Source organism: Mobula birostris (assembly GCF_030028105.1).
Source record: "Mobula birostris isolate sMobBir1 chromosome 11 unlocalized genomic scaffold, sMobBir1.hap1 SUPER_11_unloc_2, whole genome shotgun sequence".
Classification (NCBI taxonomy): Eukaryota; Metazoa; Chordata; class Chondrichthyes; order Myliobatiformes; family Myliobatidae; genus Mobula; species Mobula birostris.
The window spans coordinates 205,462-224,342 of NW_027274038.1; the positions used below are offsets into that span (position 1 = coordinate 205,462).

The 18,881-nt window shown below is 57.8% G+C and overlaps 4 non-coding genes and 1 pseudogene across 4 annotated transcripts; all 5 read right to left on the reverse strand.

Moving 5' to 3' along the window:
- Positions 1-2,506: 2,506 nt before the first annotated feature.
- On the reverse strand, positions 2,507-2,702 carry LOC140192192 (U2 spliceosomal RNA). The gene has a single exon (XR_011884143.1). It is a non-coding gene; the product is annotated as a U2 spliceosomal RNA (small nuclear RNA).
- A 5,061-nt stretch (positions 2,703-7,763) lies between these two features.
- Positions 7,764-7,895, reverse strand: LOC140192203 (U2 spliceosomal RNA; annotated as a pseudogene).
- Positions 7,896-10,962: 3,067 nt separating this feature from the next.
- Positions 10,963-11,153, reverse strand: LOC140192254 (U2 spliceosomal RNA). The gene has a single exon (XR_011884188.1). It is a non-coding gene; the product is annotated as a U2 spliceosomal RNA (small nuclear RNA).
- Positions 11,154-14,212: 3,059 nt separating this feature from the next.
- LOC140192188 (U2 spliceosomal RNA) lies at positions 14,213-14,405 on the reverse strand. The gene has a single exon (XR_011884140.1). It is a non-coding gene; the product is annotated as a U2 spliceosomal RNA (small nuclear RNA).
- Positions 14,406-17,558: 3,153 nt separating this feature from the next.
- LOC140192150 (U2 spliceosomal RNA) lies at positions 17,559-17,749 on the reverse strand. Its single transcript, XR_011884105.1, has one exon. It is a non-coding gene; the product is annotated as a U2 spliceosomal RNA (small nuclear RNA).
- Between the last annotated feature and the right edge of the window lie 1,132 nt (positions 17,750-18,881).

Genomic DNA, 18,881 nt, shown 5'->3' on the forward strand with positions numbered 1-18,881 from the left:
GCCACGTGCGCCGCTCAAGACCGGTTACGAGGTTTGTGGACGTGGCCAAAGTCCGCGGGCAGAAAAGCCTCCTGGCAAGCTTGGGAATAGGAAGATGTCAGCTACAGGTGTGCCTGAGGAGAAACAATGGGTGTGCTCTCCAAGCCGAAGGCTGAAGTGCAGCCATTCACACCTCTGTGCCTTTATTTTGATGTGTGTGGAATTACAATTGTTGAGTGGCTTGAGTTTGTTTCATCTCACAGAAGCTGTAGACTTTGCGTCTGCACAGGCTATCATTGGACACAGTGGTGTCTTCTCCCCTGCTCCCCCACCACCTTTTTTTACCAGGGTGGATGGGGGTGGGTGGGTGTGTGTGTGTGTCTGTCTGTCTCTCTGTGTCTGTCTCTGTCTCTCTCACCCACCGACACAAACACACATGGAATGCTGAGGGATCTGGCAGGGTCGGTCTGTCTCTCTCTCTCACTCACTCAATCTCACACACACACAGAGTCACAGACACACGTGCACACGGGGGTGTGTGGGGGTGGGTGTGTGTGTGTGTTTGTGTGTGTGTGTGTGTCTGTCTCTCTGTGTCTGTCTCTGTCTCTGTCTCTCTCACCCACCGACACAAACACACATGGAATGCTGAGGGATCTGGCAGGGTCTGTCTCTCTCTCTCACTCAATCTCACACACACACAGAGTCACAGACACACGTGCACACGGGGGTGTGTGGAGGTGGGTGGGTGTGTGTGTGTGTGTGTGTGTGTGTCTGTCTGTCTCTCTGTCTCTGTCTCTGTCTCTCTCACCCACCGACACAAACACACATGGAATGCTGAGGGATCTGGCAGGGTCTGTCTCTCTCTCTCTCACTCACTCACTCACTCACTCACTCACTCACTCACTCACTCAATCTCTCTCTCTCACACACACACACACACACACAGAGTCACAGACACACGTGCACACGGAGTGCTGAGGGATCTGCCAAGCTGTACAGAGGGCAGTAAAGGGAGAAGGGCCGAGGCCCTTCATTATGCCTCTGTGCTGACGCCTGAGCAGACTGACTGGTTTTGCAGCGGGGTGGGTGCACGGATGTAGAAACAGGAGGGAGGGCACGGCAGGAGGGAAATGTGTCGCGGGCTGACGGCGGCCCTGTGCCCCACTGCTCTGCAGGTGCGTTTTTGGCCGGCATGGCTCAGTGGTGGAGTGGGTGGGCGCGTGTGCGCGCCGTGGAAGGAAAGGGGTACTGATTATGCCTTGGTTGTGAAACAGGAAACGGATCGGCGAAATGCCTGCCGGAGGGAGGCACAGTGCCGTGCGTGAAGCAGGGGCACGTGGACGGATGTGGCAATTGTGGAGACGTGCGCCAAAGCTGGACGCCGAGTAGGTAGGTGTAAGCATGAGACGTTTGAGTGATCTTGGGGTTTGGGACGTGATTCTGAGCGAGGCTAGAGATGCACTGCACTGCCGATGTATATTGGGGAGGTCTGAGTGGGTGGAGTGGGGGGTTGTGCCTCTGCCTTACCTTGAACGGTGGGCGGGGCTTTGGGCCTGGGGCAGGCAGACGCATCAGAGGAGGCCAGGAGGCCAGGCCAGGCCAGGGCAGGGCAGGTAGGCAGAGTTTTGCTGATGCTATGGCTAGGTGGTGATGCTTGTAGCTGGTCTGTCTGTCTGGGCAGGAGAGCAGCAGTCTTGGCAGTCTGGTGCAGGCGGGGAGGATGCAGGGTGCAGGAGCACCGGGCCCTGTTGTGCCGGCGGCGGCGGCGCCCCGTTGCTCTGTAGCCGGGCTCCATCGGATGCCTCCCTCCCTTCCTTCCTTCCTCCCTCCCGTCCGCGTGCCCTGGCTGCTGGCACACTTGAACGAGCCTGCCTGTCCGACAGGCTGGCTGGCTGCTGGTGAAATTGCAGCAGAGCCAGTGACTCGATATCGTTCGTTCCTTCCTTCCTTCCTTCCTTCCTTCCTTCCTTCCTTCCTTCGCCCGCCCGTCCATCCGTCCGTCCGTCCGTCGCGTCCTCCGTTGGCTTCAAGGAGCAGCTGAGAAGCCTGAGCCTGAGAAGTGGAGCGAGTGTGGCGGGACAGAAAAGGTCTTTCGGCCTGCTCCACTTCACTCTGCTTCTGTGCTTGGTGCAGGCAGCAGCCGAGTGAGCAGGCAGTGAGCAGGCATCAGAATGAGTGCGCCGGTTGAGCAGTTTGCTTCAGGAATGAATGCCAAGGGGCATCTCTCATGAAGTTGCTGCCTTGCCTGCAGCACCTGATCTGGTTGCAGCCCGGATGTGCACTTGATCTTAGCCAAACGGCCCAGATATGATGCCCGTGCTGTTGTTGAGTTGTCTGCACATTGCGTGAGTGAGTGAGTGAGTGAGCTGTATCGACAGACAGACACAGACACAGGAGAGGTGTAGAGCAAGCAGCTCTCCTCTCTCTCCATGTGCGTGCATGCTTGTCTGTGCTGCTGTGCCGCCGCCGCCGCCTGATGGAGCTTTCGTCGTTTTTCTTTTCTTTGCTACTTTGAAATTCCCCAGAAGGGGAGTGCACCGTTCCCAGAGGCACTGCAATACCGGGTCGATGCGTGGAGTGGACGGAGCAAGCCCCTATTCCATCTCCCTGTTCCAAAAATCAATTTAATATATGGTCCCCAGATAAGGGACGTATCAGATATTAAACTGATAAGAACAGATTTTTTTTTTTTATTTCAAAATATACTTTATTCAAAAATAAATATATACAATAAACCATTCAATAACTTTTCATCCTTTACATACGTTTCCATTATACTCAGTAAAATACCCGTGTTTATAGCCACCCACGTGGCACTCCAGTAGTTCAGCTTAGCATCTCATTGTTGAGGGGTATACTCCTCGCCCACCGACCCCTCCCCCTCCCACGGGTGGAGAAACCTATACTGTGGTCCTTCCCCACCGGGCCCTTGCGGTGGCTGCACCAAGTTTCAGTGCGTCCCTCAGCACGTACTCCTGCAGCCGAGAGTGTGCCAGTCGGCAGCATTCTCCCACGGACATCTCCATGTGCTGGTAGATGATCAAGTTTCGGGCTGACCAAAGAGCGTCTTTCACCGAGTTGATGATCTGCCAGCAGCACCGGATGTTGGTCTCCGTGTGCGTCCCCGGGAACAGCCCGTAGATCAGAGAGTCCTCTGTCACGCAGCTGCTGGGGATGAAACGTGACACTAGCCCGTCCATCCTCCTCCACACCCTCTTTGCGAACTGGCAGTGTGCAAAGAGGTGGGTCACAGACTCCTCCTCACTGCAGTCCTCCCGTGGGCAGTGGGGTGCGGAGACGACGTTCCGGGCGTACAGGAGGGCTCTGACTGGGAGGGCCCCTCTCACTGCCAGCCAGGCGAGGTCTTGGTGCCTGTTGGTGAGATCTGGCGATGAGGCATTTTGCCAGATGAACTGGACAGTCTGCTCAGGGAACCACCCCACTGTGTCCATCACGTCCTTCTCCTGCAGTGCCTGCAGGACACTTCGTGCCGACCACTGCCTGATGGCCTTGTGGTCAAAGGCGTTCTCCTGGAAGAACTTTGCTACGTGGGATAGGTATGCCGGCAACGACCAGCTGACTGGGGCGTTGCGCGGGAGTGGGGCCAGACCCATCCTTCGCAGCCAGGGCGACAGGTAGAACCTGGGCACATAGTGGTACTTGGTGCCCACATACCTGGGCTCTACACACAACCTGATGCAGCCACATACGAAGCTGGCCATCAGGGTGAGGGCGACATTGGGGACGTTCTTGCCCCCGTTGTCCAGGGACTTGTGCATGGCGGTCCGTCTCACCCGCTCCATCTTGGATCCCCAGACGAATCTGAAGACAGCCCGGGTGATTTCCGAGCTGTAGGAGCGGGGGACGGGCCAGACCTGCGCCAAGTACAGCAGCCCTGAGAGCACCTCACACCTGATGACCAGGTTCTTGCCCGTTATCGACAGGGAGCGCCCTCCCCACAGTCCCAGTTTCTGTTTCACCTTGGCAGTCCGCTCCTGCCAGTTCTTGTTGCACGCCTCCGCCCCTCCGAACCAGATCCCCAACACCTTCACGTGGTCAGACCTGATGGTGAAGGGGACGCTGGATCGGTCGGGCCAGTTGCCAAAGAGCATGGCTTCGCTCTTCGTGCGGTTGACCCTGGCCCCCGACGCTAGCTCGAACTGTTCGCAGGTGCCAATCAACCTGCGAACTGACCTCGGATCAGAGCAGAAGACGGTGACGTCGTCCATGTACAGGGAGGTTTTCACTTGGGTCCCTCCACTGCCTGGCAGCGTCACCCCTCTTATGCCCTCATCCCTCCTGATGGCTTCCACAAAGGGTTCTATGCAGCAGACAAACAAGACAGGGGAGAGGGGGCAGCCCTGCCTGACTCCAGACCTGATGGGGAAGCTGTCTGTTTCCCACCCGTTGACCTGGACTGCACTACGGATGTCTGTGTAGAGCAGTCTGATCCAATTCCGGATTCCCTCCCCAAATCCCATTTTGGAGAGCACGTCCGCCATGTACGTGTGCGATATCCTGTCGAAGGCTTTCTCCTGGTCCAAGCTGACCAGGCAGGCGTCCACCCCCCTGTCCTGCCCGTAGGCGATGGTGTCCCTCAGCAGCGCGAGGCTGTCTGAGATCTTCCTGCCCGGTACAGCACAGGTTTGGTCCGGGTGGATCACCTGTCCCAGAGCAGACTTGACCCTGTTGGCGATAGCCTTGGACAGGATCTTGTAGTCCACATTCAGGAGAGAGATGGGTCTCCAATTCCTAATGTCCTCCCTTTCCCCCTTCTGCTTGTAGATGAGGGTGATGATGCCCTTCCTCATGGACTCAGACATACTGCCGGCCAGAAGCATAGCGTTGTACACTTCCAGCAGGTCTGGGCCCATCCAGTTCCACAGAGCCGAGTACAACTCGGCCGGTAAGCCGTCGCTTCCGGGAGTCTTACCCGACCCGAAGGAACGGATGGAGCCTGTCAGCTCGTCCAGGGTCAGTGGCTGATCCAGACTCTCCCGCTTGCCGTCGTCTAAGACCTGCGTGATAGACGACAGGAAGTTGCGGGAGGCTGTGGATTCTGTGGCCTTTTCCTCGTACAGACCGGCATAGAAGGACTTGCAGATCCTCAGTATGTCGGTCTGCGAGGACGCGACTGAGCCGTCCTCTTCCTTAAGGTTGTGGATCACAGAGCTCCCCCTGTGCACCTTTTGGAAGAAGAAGCGTGAGCACGTCTCGTCCTGCTCCACGGTTTGGACCCTTGATCGGAAGATGATCTTGGAGGATTCAGCGGCGAGGTGCTGGGCTTGCCGGCCCTTCACCTCTCGCAGTTCCTCCCTGACATCCACCCCCTTCGACTGCAGAAGGAGAAGTTGCTGCAACTCTGTCTGGAGTTTACGCAGTTCCCTCTGCTCCTGCCTTGCCTTCTGAATACCCTTGCGGATGAAGAACCTCTTAATGTTCTCCTTGGTGGCTTCCCACCAGTGAACCGGGGAATCAAAGAAGGCTTTCAAGGTTCTCCAACCTGTGTACTCCCTCTCTAGTTCCTCGATGTTCTCTGGGGTCAGCAGCTTTACGTTCAGCTTCCACGTCCCCCTGCCTGCCTTCTGGTCCTCCCGTAGGTGACAGGTGGCTCTCAGAAGGCAGTGGTCAGAGAAGAACACCGGCGTGACGTCAGTGGACCTGACCGTGAGGGACTCAGACAGGAAGAGGAAGTCGATCCGGGAGCGGGCTGAGCCGTCCGATCGTGTCCAGGTGGCTTGCGGCTGTGCTCCACCTGTGGGGGTGCCAAAGGCGTCGCGCAGCTTGGCTGTCTTCACCATTTCCCTCAGGAGTCTAGAGGTACTGTCTAGCCTGCCGTCGGCACTGCCGGGTCCTCCAGCCGCATCAATGGTGCAATTGAAGTCTCCGGCCAGAACGACCGGCTGGGTCGTCACCAGCAGCTGTGGGAGCTGCTCGAAGACGGCCAGCCGCTCGCTCCGCACGGGGGAGGCGTACATGTTGATCAGCCGGAGCGGAGTGCCCCGGTATTTGACGTCTGCTACCAGGAGGCGCCCCGCAACCACCTCTTTCACTTGGGTGATTGAGAAGTTGCCTCCCCGCAGCAGAATCCCCAGGCCAGAAGCGCGACAATCGTTGCCCCCCGACCACACCGACAAACCTTTTTTCCACCACCGTGACCACCTCCGGTAGTTACGGAGATGTGGTAGTCCACACTCCTGGAGGAAGGTCACATCGGCCTTTACAGTGTCCAGGTACTGGAGCGTGCTGACGCATCGCCCAGTACTCTTCAAACTTCGCACATTCAAGCACGCCAATTTAAGGTCTGCCATCGTTAAGTCTTTTATTTTGGCTGCTCTCCGTCCTCACTCTTGCCATCCTGAGCCTTCATCCCCACCGCCTTTGTGAAGTTTTCCACCTCCTGTGGGCTCAGGTACTGCTGGTAGTACTCCTCCGTGTGTGGCCGTTCTGGTTCTGGGTCTGGGCCCGGGGGGTTGCTGACTTCCTGGGCTGCTTCCCCTTCCGGCTGCTGGGTACCAGCCGTGGCTCTGCTCCCGGGTTCCCGGAGCTCTGTGCGTCTGCTGCTCTCCGCCTCCTGTACTTGGGGGGTGGCCAGCAGACTTTCTCCCCTCTCTCTCCTCCTCTCCACCTGTTCTGCCAGCCGCTTCTTCCGCCGGGGCTGCTGGCCTCCCCCAACTCCTTCCTCCTCTGAAGAGGACAGGGTACCAGGGGCTGCGTGGTTCCCTGCCCTTTTCTGGCGTTGCTCCGCCTTCTGTCGCTTGGCCGCCGCCTTTTGGGTCTTTTTTCGTTTCACGACCTTCCATTCGGTTTCCGCCTCAGCTCTCCCCTCCTCCATGGACTCCTGCTCGTCGTTTGCCTGGTCCTGGAGGGTCTGCAGTGGGGTGGCAGGTCTTGGGGTGCTTGCACCTTCCTCCCTGGTCTCGTCATCCGTCCTGTCGGGTGCCTCATCTGCAGCGCTGGCGGGTACGTCCGCATCAGCCTGGGCCCTTTCAGGGCCAGCACCTCCCCTGGTCGCCTGTGCGTAGGTGCCCCCACGCTTCGGGCAGGCTCTGTACAGGTGGCCGGCCTGTCCGCAGAGGTTGCAGGCCTTGGCCTGCGTGCAGTCTTTGGTCAGGTGGCCTTCCATTTTACAGTTCTTGCACATCACCACCCTGCACTGGGCTGCGATGTGCCCTTCCTTGCCGCAGTTTCGGCACACCCTGGGTTGTCCCGCGTACACCATGTACCCTCGGTTCCCTCCGATGGCGAAGACGGAGGGGGGGTGGATGATGCCGCCGTTGGAATCCAACCTCAGCTTCACCTTCACCTGCCGTTTGCTGGTCCAGATTCCCAGCCCGTCCTTCACGTCTGCTGGTGTTCCTACGCTCTCCACATACCGAGCGAGGAACGTAAGGACATCTACCACTGGCACGTGCGGGTTGAACATGTGCACCGTGATTGTCCTTTCCTGTTGCGTAGCCGTTGCAAAGAGGGGCTGTGCTTTCAGCAGCGACAGCGGCGCCTCTGTCCCCTTCAGCTGAAGCTGCTGGTACAGCTTCTGCCACCCTGCAGCCTGCCGGAAAGTGACATCGAAGAAGCCTGCGAAGTCCTGGACGCAGTAGATGTCATCGGGCGTAAATCCGCAGCAATCCAGCAAGACCTTCCGGATGAAGGTCTCTCGGGTGAAGCCGGTGCCCCCGTTCCGGTCTCGCACTGTCAGCCTGACAGTGTTCTTGATACCCTGGCCTCGAGCTGATGTACTGCTCGCTGCTGCCATCTTCTAACTCACTGCTGTCGTCGCTGGTATGGGGTGTTAGATTGGAGGCCAATCAGCATTAGGATCCACCCCTGCGTCAGCGCGAACTCTCCTCCTCCGCCTTCTGGTCTGATAAGAACAGATACTACACTTGATCTTAGCCAAAAGGCCGAGAAGCGATGCAGGCGGCCTCTTGAGTCGGCTACATCCTGCCTAGCCTCTGGTGTTTAGATTGAAGCAGGAGGCCTGGCAAAGACCTTGCTGCCCTGGCCCGCTGGCAGCTCTCCCCTAGGTTGTCTGGGATCGGTGGGTGTGCTGGACAGCTGTTGCCTACCTGGTCCGTCCTGAGTGCAACTTGTCAGAGGCTATGTAAAGCTGCCAGTGATCCACCAATCATCTGGGAGTGGGGCCGTACCTACGGGCGCCTACGTCACTGGCACACTGCCTACGTCAAGGCTGCCGGCTTCCTCGGCTGGCTCCCAGGTCGGTCTCAGAGGCTGGCTCAACTTGCACTGCTCTCCTGGTCGTGGGAGGCTGGTCACGCTGTCCTGTCTGCACAAAAGTCTGCAGGGGGAGTGGGAGCAGGCCGCTCGGCCCTTCAAGGGCGTCCCTGCACTCGGCAAAGAGAGCGCGCCTCTCGGCTTTGCGTGCCCCAGCTGGCTGGCGCATCCAGCTGAGCGGTCTCCTTCGGAGGCTCTGCCCTCTCCGGGAGGGAGCGAGCGGATGGGACTGCACCGGGCGACAAAGGCAGAGGCCACGTGCGCCGCTCAAGACCGGTTACGAGGTTTGTGGACGTGGCCAAAGTCCGCGGGCAGAAAAGCCTCCTGGCAAGCTTGGGAATAGGAAGATGTCAGCTACAGGTGTGCCTGAGGAGAAACAATGGGTGTGCTCTCCAAGCCGAAGGCTGAAGTGCAGCCATTCACACCTCTGTGCCTTTATTTTGATGTGTGTGGAATTACAATTGTTGAGTGGCTTGAGTTTGTTTCATCTCACAGAAGCTGTAGACTTTGCGTCTGCACAGGCTATCATTGGACACAGTGGTGTCTTCTCCCCTGCTCCCCCACCACCTTTTTTTACCAGGGTGGATGGGGGTGGGTGGGTGTGTGTGTGTGTCTGTCTGTCTCTCTGTGTCTGTCTCTGTCTCTCTCACCCACCGACACAAACACACATGGAATGCTGAGGGATCTGGCAGGGTCGGTCTGTCTCTCTCTCTCACTCACTCAATCTCACACACACACAGAGTCACAGACACACGTGCACACGGGGGTGTGTGGGGGTGGGTGTGTGTGTGTGTTTGTGTGTGTGTGTGTGTCTGTCTCTCTGTGTCTGTCTCTGTCTCTGTCTCTCTCACCCACCGACACAAACACACATGGAATGCTGAGGGATCTGGCAGGGTCTGTCTCTCTCTCTCACTCAATCTCACACACACACAGAGTCACAGACACACGTGCACACGGGGGTGTGTGGAGGTGGGTGGGTGTGTGTGTGTGTGTGTGTGTGTGTCTGTCTGTCTCTCTGTCTCTGTCTCTGTCTCTCTCACCCACCGACACAAACACACATGGAATGCTGAGGGATCTGGCAGGGTCTGTCTCTCTCTCTCTCACTCACTCACTCACTCACTCACTCACTCACTCACTCACTCAATCTCTCTCTCTCACACACACACACACACACACAGAGTCACAGACACACGTGCACACGGAGTGCTGAGGGATCTGCCAAGCTGTACAGAGGGCAGTAAAGGGAGAAGGGCCGAGGCCCTTCATTATGCCTCTGTGCTGACGCCTGAGCAGACTGACTGGTTTTGCAGCGGGGTGGGTGCACGGATGTAGAAACAGGAGGGAGGGCACGGCAGGAGGGAAATGTGTCGCGGGCTGACGGCGGCCCTGTGCCCCACTGCTCTGCAGGTGCGTTTTTGGCCGGCATGGCTCAGTGGTGGAGTGGGTGGGCGCGTGTGCGCGCCGTGGAAGGAAAGGGGTACTGATTATGCCTTGGTTGTGAAACAGGAAACGGATCGGCGAAATGCCTGCCGGAGGGAGGCACAGTGCCGTGCGTGAAGCAGGGGCACGTGGACGGATGTGGCAATTGTGGAGACGTGCGCCAAAGCTGGACGCCGAGTAGGTAGGTGTAAGCATGAGACGTTTGAGTGATCTTGGGGTTTGGGACGTGATTCTGAGCGAGGCTAGAGATGCACTGCACTGCCGATGTATATTGGGGAGGTCTGAGTGGGTGGAGTGGGGGGTTGTGCCTCTGCCTTACCTTGAACGGTGGGCGGGGCTTTGGGCCTGGGGCAGGCAGACGCATCAGAGGAGGCCAGGAGGCCAGGCCAGGCCAGGGCAGGGCAGGTAGGCAGAGTTTTGCTGATGCTATGGCTAGGTGGTGATGCTTGTAGCTGGTCTGTCTGTCTGGGCAGGAGAGCAGCAGTCTTGGCAGTCTGGTGCAGGCGGGGAGGATGCAGGGTGCAGGAGCACCGGGCCCTGTTGTGCCGGCGGCGGCGGCGCCCCGTTGCTCTGTAGCCGGGCTCCATCGGATGCCTCCCTCCCTTCCTTCCTTCCTCCCTCCCGTCCGCGTGCCCTGGCTGCTGGCACACTTGAACGAGCCTGCCTGTCCGACAGGCTGGCTGGCTGCTGGTGAAATTGCAGCAGAGCCAGTGACTCGATATCGTTCGTTCCTTCCTTCCTTCCTTCCTTCCTTCCTTCCTTCCTTCCTTCGCCCGCCCGTCCATCCGTCCGTCCGTCCGTCGCGTCCTCCGTTGGCTTCAAGGAGCAGCTGAGAAGCCTGAGCCTGAGAAGTGGAGCGAGTGTGGCGGGACAGAAAAGGTCTTTCGGCCTGCTCCACTTCACTCTGCTTCTGTGCTTGGTGCAGGCAGCAGCCGAGTGAGCAGGCATCAGAATGAGTGCGCCGGTTGAGCAGTTTGCTTCAGGAATGAATGCCAAGGGGCATCTCTCATGAAGTTGCTGCCTTGCCTGCAGCACCTGATCTGGTTGCAGCCCGGATGTGCACTTGATCTTAGCCAAACGGCCCAGATATGATGCCCGTGCTGTTGTTGAGTTGTCTGCACATTGCGTGAGTGAGTGAGTGAGTGAGCTGTATCGACAGACAGACACAGACACAGGAGAGGTGTAGAGCAAGCAGCTCTCCTCTCTCTCCATGTGCGTGCATGCTTGTCTGTGCTGCTGTGCCGCCGCCGCCGCCTGATGGAGCTTTCGTCGTTTTTCTTTTCTTTGCTACTTTGAAATTCCCCAGAAGGGGAGTGCACCGTTCCCAGAGGCACTGCAATACCGGGTCGATGCGTGGAGTGGACGGAGCAAGCCCCTATTCCATCTCCCTGTTCCAAAAATCAATTTAATATATGGTCCCCAGATAAGGGACGTATCAGATATTAAACTGATAAGAACAGATACTACACTTGATCTTAGCCAAAAGGCCGAGAAGCGATGCAGGCGGCCTCTTGAGTCGGCTACATCCTGCCTAGCCTCTGGTGTTTAGATTGAAGCAGGAGGCCTGGCAAAGACCTTGCTGCCCTGGCCCGCTGGCAGCTCTCCCCTAGGTTGTCTGGGATCGGTGGGTGTGCTGGACAGCTGTTGCCTACCTGGTCCGTCCTGAGTGCAACTTGTCAGAGGCTATGTAAAGCTGCCAGTGATCCACCAATCATCTGGGAGTGGGGCCGTACCTACGGGCGCCTACGTCACTGGCACACTGCCTACGTCAAGGCTGCCGGCTTCCTCGGCTGGCTCCCAGGTCGGTCTCAGAGGCTGGCTCAACTTGCACTGCTCTCCTGGTCGTGGGAGGCTGGTCACGCTGTCCTGTCTGCACAAAAGTCTGCAGGGGGAGTGGGAGCAGGCCGCTCGGCCCTTCAAGGGCGTCCCTGCACTCGGCAAAGAGAGCGCGCCTCTCGGCTTTGCGTGCCCCAGCTGGCTGGCGCATCCAGCTGAACGGTCTCCTTCGGAGGCTCTGCCCTCTCCGGGAGGGAGCGAGCGGATGGGACTGCACCGGGCGACAAAGGCAGAGGCCACGTGCGCCGCTCAAGACCGGTTACGAGGTTTGTGGACGTGGCCAAAGTCCGCGGGCAGAAAAGCCTCCTGGCAAGCTTGGGAATAGGAAGATGTCAGCTACAGGTGTGCCTGAGGAGAAACAATGGGTGTGCTCTCCAAGCCGAAGGCTGAAGTGCAGCCATTCACACCTCTGTGCCTTTATTTTGATGTGTGTGGAATTACAATTGTTGAGTGGCTTGAGTTTGTTTCATCTCACAGAAGCTGTAGACTTTGCGTCTGCACAGGCTATCATTGGACACAGTGGTGTCTTCTCCCCTGCTCCCCCACCACCTTTTTTTACCAGGGTGGATGGGGGTGGGTGGGTGTGTGTGTGTGTCTGTCTGTCTCTCTGTGTCTGTCTCTGTCTCTCTCACCCACCGACACAAACACACATGGAATGCTGAGGGATCTGGCAGGGTCGGTCTGTCTCTCTCTCTCACTCACTCAATCTCACACACACACAGAGTCACAGACACACGTGCACACGGGGGTGTGTGGGGGTGGGTGTGTGTGTGTGTTTGTGTGTGTGTGTGTGTCTGTCTCTCTGTGTCTGTCTCTGTCTCTGTCTCTCTCACCCACCGACACAAACACACATGGAATGCTGAGGGATCTGGCAGGGTCTGTCTCTCTCTCTCACTCAATCTCACACACACACAGAGTCACAGACACACGTGCACACGGGGGTGTGTGGAGGTGGGTGGGTGTGTGTGTGTGTGTGTGTGTGTGTCTGTCTGTCTCTCTGTCTCTGTCTCTGTCTCTCTCACCCACCGACACAAACACACATGGAATGCTGAGGGATCTGGCAGGGTCTGTCTCTCTCTCTCTCACTCACTCACTCACTCACTCACTCACTCACTCAATCTCTCTCTCTCACACACACACACACACACACAGAGTCACAGACACACGTGCACACGGAGTGCTGAGGGATCTGCCAAGCTGTACAGAGGGCAGTAAAGGGAGAAGGGCCGAGGCCCTTCATTATGCCTCTGTGCTGACGCCTGAGCAGACTGACTGGTTTTGCAGCGGGGTGGGTGCACGGATGTAGAAACAGGAGGGAGGGCACGGCAGGAGGGAAATGTGTCGCGGGCTGACGGCGGCCCTGTGCCCCACTGCTCTGCAGGTGCGTTTTTGGCCGGCATGGCTCAGTGGTGGAGTGGGTGGGCGCGTGTGCGCGCCGTGGAAGGAAAGGGGTACTGATTATGCCTTGGTTGTGAAACAGGAAACGGATCGGCGAAATGCCTGCCGGAGGGAGGCACAGTGCCGTGCGTGAAGCAGGGGCACGTGGACGGATGTGGCAATTGTGGAGACGTGCGCCAAAGCTGGACGCCGAGTAGGTAGGTGTAAGCATGAGACGTTTGAGTGATCTTGGGGTTTGGGACGTGATTCTGAGCGAGGCTAGAGATGCACTGCACTGCCGATGTATATTGGGGAGGTCTGAGTGGGTGGAGTGGGGGGTTGTGCCTCTGCCTTACCTTGAACGGTGGGCGGGGCTTTGGGCCTGGGGCAGGCAGACGCATCAGAGGAGGCCAGGAGGCCAGGCCAGGCCAGGGCAGGGCAGGTAGGCAGAGTTTTGCTGATGCTATGGCTAGGTGGTGATGCTTGTAGCTGGTCTGTCTGTCTGGGCAGGAGAGCAGCAGTCTTGGCAGTCTGGTGCAGGCGGGGAGGATGCAGGGTGCAGGAGCACCGGGCCCTGTTGTGCCGGCGGCGGCGGCGCCCCGTTGCTCTGTAGCCGGGCTCCATCGGATGCCTCCCTCCCTTCCTTCCTTCCTCCCTCCCGTCCGCGTGCCCTGGCTGCTGGCACACTTGAACGAGCCTGCCTGTCCGACAGGCTGGCTGGCTGCTGGTGAAATTGCAGCAGAGCCAGTGACTCGATATCGTTCCTTCCTTCCTTCCTTCCTTCCTTCCTTCCTTCCTTCCTTCCTTCGCCCGCCCGTCCATCCGTCCGTCCGTCCGTCGCGTCCTCCGTTGGCTTCAAGGAGCAGCTGAGAAGCCTGAGCCTGAGAAGTGGAGCGAGTGTGGCGGGACAGAAAAGGTCTTTCGGCCTGCTCCACTTCACTCTGCTTCTGTGCTTGGTGCAGGCAGCAGCCGAGTGAGCAGGCATCAGAATGAGTGCGCCGGTTGAGCAGTTTGCTTCAGGAATGAATGCCAAGGGGCATCTCTCATGAAGTTGCTGCCTTGCCTGCAGCACCTGATCTGGTTGCAGCCCGGATGTGCACTTGATCTTAGCCAAACGGCCCAGATATGATGCCCGTGCTGTTGTTGAGTTGTCTGCACATTGCGTGAGTGAGTGAGTGAGTGAGCTGTATCGACAGACAGACACAGACACAGGAGAGGTGTAGAGCAAGCAGCTCTCCTCTCTCTCCATGTGCGTGCATGCTTGTCTGTGCTGCTGTGCCGCCGCCGCCGCCTGATGGAGCTTTCGTCGTTTTTCTTTTCTTTGCTACTTTGAAATTCCCCAGAAGGGGAGTGCACCGTTCCCAGAGGCACTGCAATACCGGGTCGATGCGTGGAGTGGACGGAGCAAGCCCCTATTCCATCTCCCTGTTCCAAAAATCAATTTAATATATGGTCCCCAGATAAGGGACGTATCAGATATTAAACTGATAAGAACAGATTTTTTTTTATTTCAAAATATACTTTATTCAAAAATAAATATATACAGTAAACCATTCAATAACTTTTCATCCTTTACATACGTTTCCATTATACTCAGTAAAATACCCGTGTTTATGGCCACCCATGTGGCACTAAGCGATGCAGGCGGCCTCTTGAGTCGGCTACATCCTGCCTAGCCTCTGGTGTTTAGATTGAAGCAGGAGGCCTGGCAAAGACCTTGCTGCCCTGGCCCGCTGGCAGCTCTCCCCTAGGTTGTCTGGGATCGGTGGGTGTGCTGGACAGCTGTTGCCTACCTGGTCCGTCCTGAGTGCAACTTGTCAGAGGCTATGTAAAGCTGCCAGTGATCCACCAATCATCTGGGAGTGGGGCCGTACCTACGGGCGCCTACGTCACTGGCACACTGCCTACGTCAAGGCTGCCGGCTTCCTCGGCTGGCTCCCAGGTCGGTCTCAGAGGCTGGCTCAACTTGCACTGCTCTCCTGGTCGTGGGAGGCTGGTCACGCTGTCCTGTCTGCACAAAAGTCTGCAGGGGGAGTGGGAGCAGGCCGCTCGGCCCTTCAAGGGCGTCCCTGCACTCGGCAAAGAGAGCGCGCCTCTCGGCTTTGCGTGCCCCAGCTGGCTGGCGCATCCAGCTGAACGGTCTCCTTCGGAGGCTCTGCCCTCTCCGGGAGGGAGCGAGCGGATGGGACTGCACCGGGCGACAAAGGCAGAGGCCACGTGCGCCGCTCAAGACCGGTTACGAGGTTTGTGGACGTGGCCAAAGTCCGCGGGCAGAAAAGCCTCCTGGCAAGCTTGGGAATAGGAAGATGTCAGCTACAGGTGTGCCTGAGGAGAAACAATGGGTGTGCTCTCCAAGCCGAAGGCTGAAGTGCAGCCATTCACACCTCTGTGCCTTTATTTTGATGTGTGTGGAATTACAATTGTTGAGTGGCTTGAGTTTGTTTCATCTCACAGAAGCTGTAGACTTTGCGTCTGCACAGGCTATCATTGGACACAGTGGTGTCTTCTCCCCTGCTCCCCCACCACCTTTTTTTACCAGGGTGGATGGGGGTGGGTGGGTGTGTGTGTGTGTCTGTCTGTCTCTCTGTGTCTGTCTCTGTCTCTCTCACCCACCGACACAAACACACATGGAATGCTGAGGGATCTGGCAGGGTCGGTCTGTCTCTCTCTCTCACTCACTCAATCTCACACACACACAGAGTCACAGACACACGTGCACACGGGGGTGTGTGGGGGTGGGTGTGTGTGTGTGTTTGTGTGTGTGTGTGTGTCTGTCTCTCTGTGTCTGTCTCTGTCTCTGTCTCTCTCACCCACCGACACAAACACACATGGAATGCTGAGGGATCTGGCAGGGTCTGTCTCTCTCTCTCACTCAATCTCACACACACACAGAGTCACAGACACACATGCACACGGGGGTGTGTGGAGGTGGGTGGGTGTGTGTGTGTGTGTGTGTGTGTGTCTGTCTGTCTCTCTGTCTCTGTCTCTGTCTCTCTCACCCACCGACACAAACACACATGGAATGCTGAGGGATCTGGCAGGGTCTGTCTCTCTCTCTCTCACTCACTCACTCACTCACTCACTCACTCACTCACTCACTCACTCAATCTCTCTCTCTCACACACACACACACACACACAGAGTCACAGACACACGTGCACACGGAGTGCTGAGGGATCTGCCAAGCTGTACAGAGGGCAGTAAAGGGAGAAGGGCCGAGGCCCTTCATTATGCCTCTGTGCTGACGCCTGAGCAGACTGACTGGTTTTGCAGCGGGGTGGGTGCACGGATGTAGAAACAGGAGGGAGGGCACGGCAGGAGGGAAATGTGTCGCGGGCTGACGGCGGCCCTGTGCCCCACTGCTCTGCAGGTGCGTTTTTGGCCGGCATGGCTCAGTGGTGGAGTGGGTGGGCGCGTGTGCGCGCCGTGGAAGGAAAGGGGTACTGATTATGCCTTGGTTGTGAAACAGGAAACGGATCGGCGAAATGCCTGCCGGAGGGAGGCACAGTGCCGTGCGTGAAGCAGGGGCACGTGGACGGATGTGGCAATTGTGGAGACGTGCGCCAAAGCTGGACGCCGAGTAGGTAGGTGTAAGCATGAGACGTTTGAGTGATCTTGGGGTTTGGGACGTGATTCTGAGCGAGGCTAGAGATGCACTGCACTGCCGATGTATATTGGGGAGGTCTGAGTGGGTGGAGTGGGGGGTTGTGCCTCTGCCTTACCTTGAACGGTGGGCGGGGCTTTGGGCCTGGGGCAGGCAGACGCATCAGAGGAGGCCAGGAGGCCAGGCCAGGCCAGGGCAGGGCAGGTAGGCAGAGTTTTGCTGATGCTATGGCTAGGTGGTGATGCTTGTAGCTGGTCTGTCTGTCTGGGCAGGAGAGCAGCAGTCTTGGCAGTCTGGTGCAGGCGGGGAGGATGCAGGGTGCAGGAGCACCGGGCCCTGTTGTGCCGGCGGCGGCGGCGCCCCGTTGCTCTGTAGCCGGGCTCCATCGGATGCCTCCCTCCCTTCCTTCCTTCCTCCCTCCCGTCCGCGTGCCCTGGCTGCTGGCACACTTGAACGAGCCTGCCTGTCCGACAGGCTGGCTGGCTGCTGGTGAAATTGCAGCAGAGCCAGTGACTCGATATCGTTCGTTCCTTCCTTCCTTCCTTCCTTCGCCCGCCCGTCCATCCGTCCGTCCGTCCGTCGCGTCCTCCGTTGGCTTCAAGGAGCAGCTGAGAAGCCTGAGCCTGAGAAGTGGAGCGAGTGTGGCGGGACAGAAAAGGTCTTTCGGCCTGCTCCACTTCACTCTGCTTCTGTGCTTGGTGCAGGCAGCAGCCGAGTGAGCAGGCATCAGAATGAGTGCGCCGGTTGAGCAGTTTGCTTCAGGAATGAATGCCAAGGGGCATCTCTCATGAAGTTGCTGCCTTGCCTGCAGCACCTGATCTGGTTGCAGCCCGGATGTGCACTTGATCTTAGCCAAACGGCCCAGATATGATGCCCGTGCTGTTGTTGAGTTGTCTGCACATTGCGTGAGTGAGTGAGTGAGTGAGCTGTATCGACAGACAGACACAGACACAGGAGAGGTGTAGAGCAAGCAGCTCTCCTCTCTCTCCATGTGCGTGCATGCTTGTCTGTGCTGCTGTGCCGCCGCCGCCGCCTGATGGAGCTTTCGTCGTTTTTCTTTTCTTTGCTACTTTGAAATTCCCCAGAAGGGGAGTGCACCGTTCCCAGAGGCACTGCAATACCGGGTCGATGCGTGGAGTGGACGGAGCAAGCCCCTATTCCATCTCCCTGTTCCAAAAATCAATTTAATATATGGTCCCCAGATAAGGGACGTATCAGATATTAAACTGATAAGAACAGATACTACACTTGATCTTAGCCAAAAGGCCGAGAAGCGATGCAGGCGGCCTCTTGAGTCGGCTACATCCTGCCTAGCCTCTGGTGTTTAGATTGAAGCAGGAGGCCTGGCAAAGACCTTGCTGCCCTGGCCCGCTGGCAGCTCTCCCCTAGGTTGTCTGGGATCGGTGGGTGTGCTGGACAGCTGTTGCCTACCTGGTCCGTCCTGAGTGCAACTTGTCAGAGGCTATGTAAAGCTGCCAGTGATCCACCAATCATCTGGGAGTGGGGCCGTACCTACGGGCGCCTACGTCACTGGCACACTGCCTACGTCAAGGCTGCCGGCTTCCTCGGCTGGCTCCCAGGTCGGTCTCAGAGGCTGGCTCAACTTGCACTGCTCTCCTGGTCGTGGGAGGCTGGTCACGCTGTCCTGTCTGCACAAAAGTCTGCAGGGGGAGTGGGAGCAGGCCGCTCGGCCCTTCAAGGGCGTCCCTGCACTCGGCAAAGAGAGCGCGCCTCTCGGCTTTGCGTGCCCCAGCTGGCTGGCGCATCCAGCTGAACGGTCTCCTTCGGAGGCTCTGCCCTCTCCGGGAGGGAGCGAGCGGATGGGACTGCACCGGGCGACAAAGGCAGAGGCCACGTGCGCCGCTCAAGACCGGTTACGAGGTTTGTGGACGTGGCCAAAGTCCGCGGGCAGAAAAGCCTCCTGGCAAGCTTGGGAATAGGAAGATGTCAGCTACAGGTGTGCCTGAGGAGAAACAATGGGTGTGCTCTCCAAGCCGAAGGCTGAAGTGCAGCCATTCACACCTCTGTGCCTTTATTTTGATGTGTGTGGAATTACAATTGTTGAGTGGCTTGAGTTTGTTTCATCTCACAGAAGCTGTAGACTTTGCGTCTGCACAGGCTATCATTGGACACAGTGGTGTCTTCTCCCCTGCTCCCCCACCACCTTTTTTTACCAGGGTGGATGGGGGTGGGTGGGTGTGTGTGTGTGTCTGTCTGTCTCTCTGTGTCTGTCTCTGTCTCTCTCACCCACCGACACAAACACACATGGAATGCTGAGGGATCTGGCAGGGTCGGTCTGTCTCTCTCTCTCACTCACTCAATCTCACACACACACAGAGTCACAGACACACGTGCACACGGGGGTGTGTGGGGGTGGGTGTGTGTGTGTGTTTGTGTGTGTGTGTGTGTC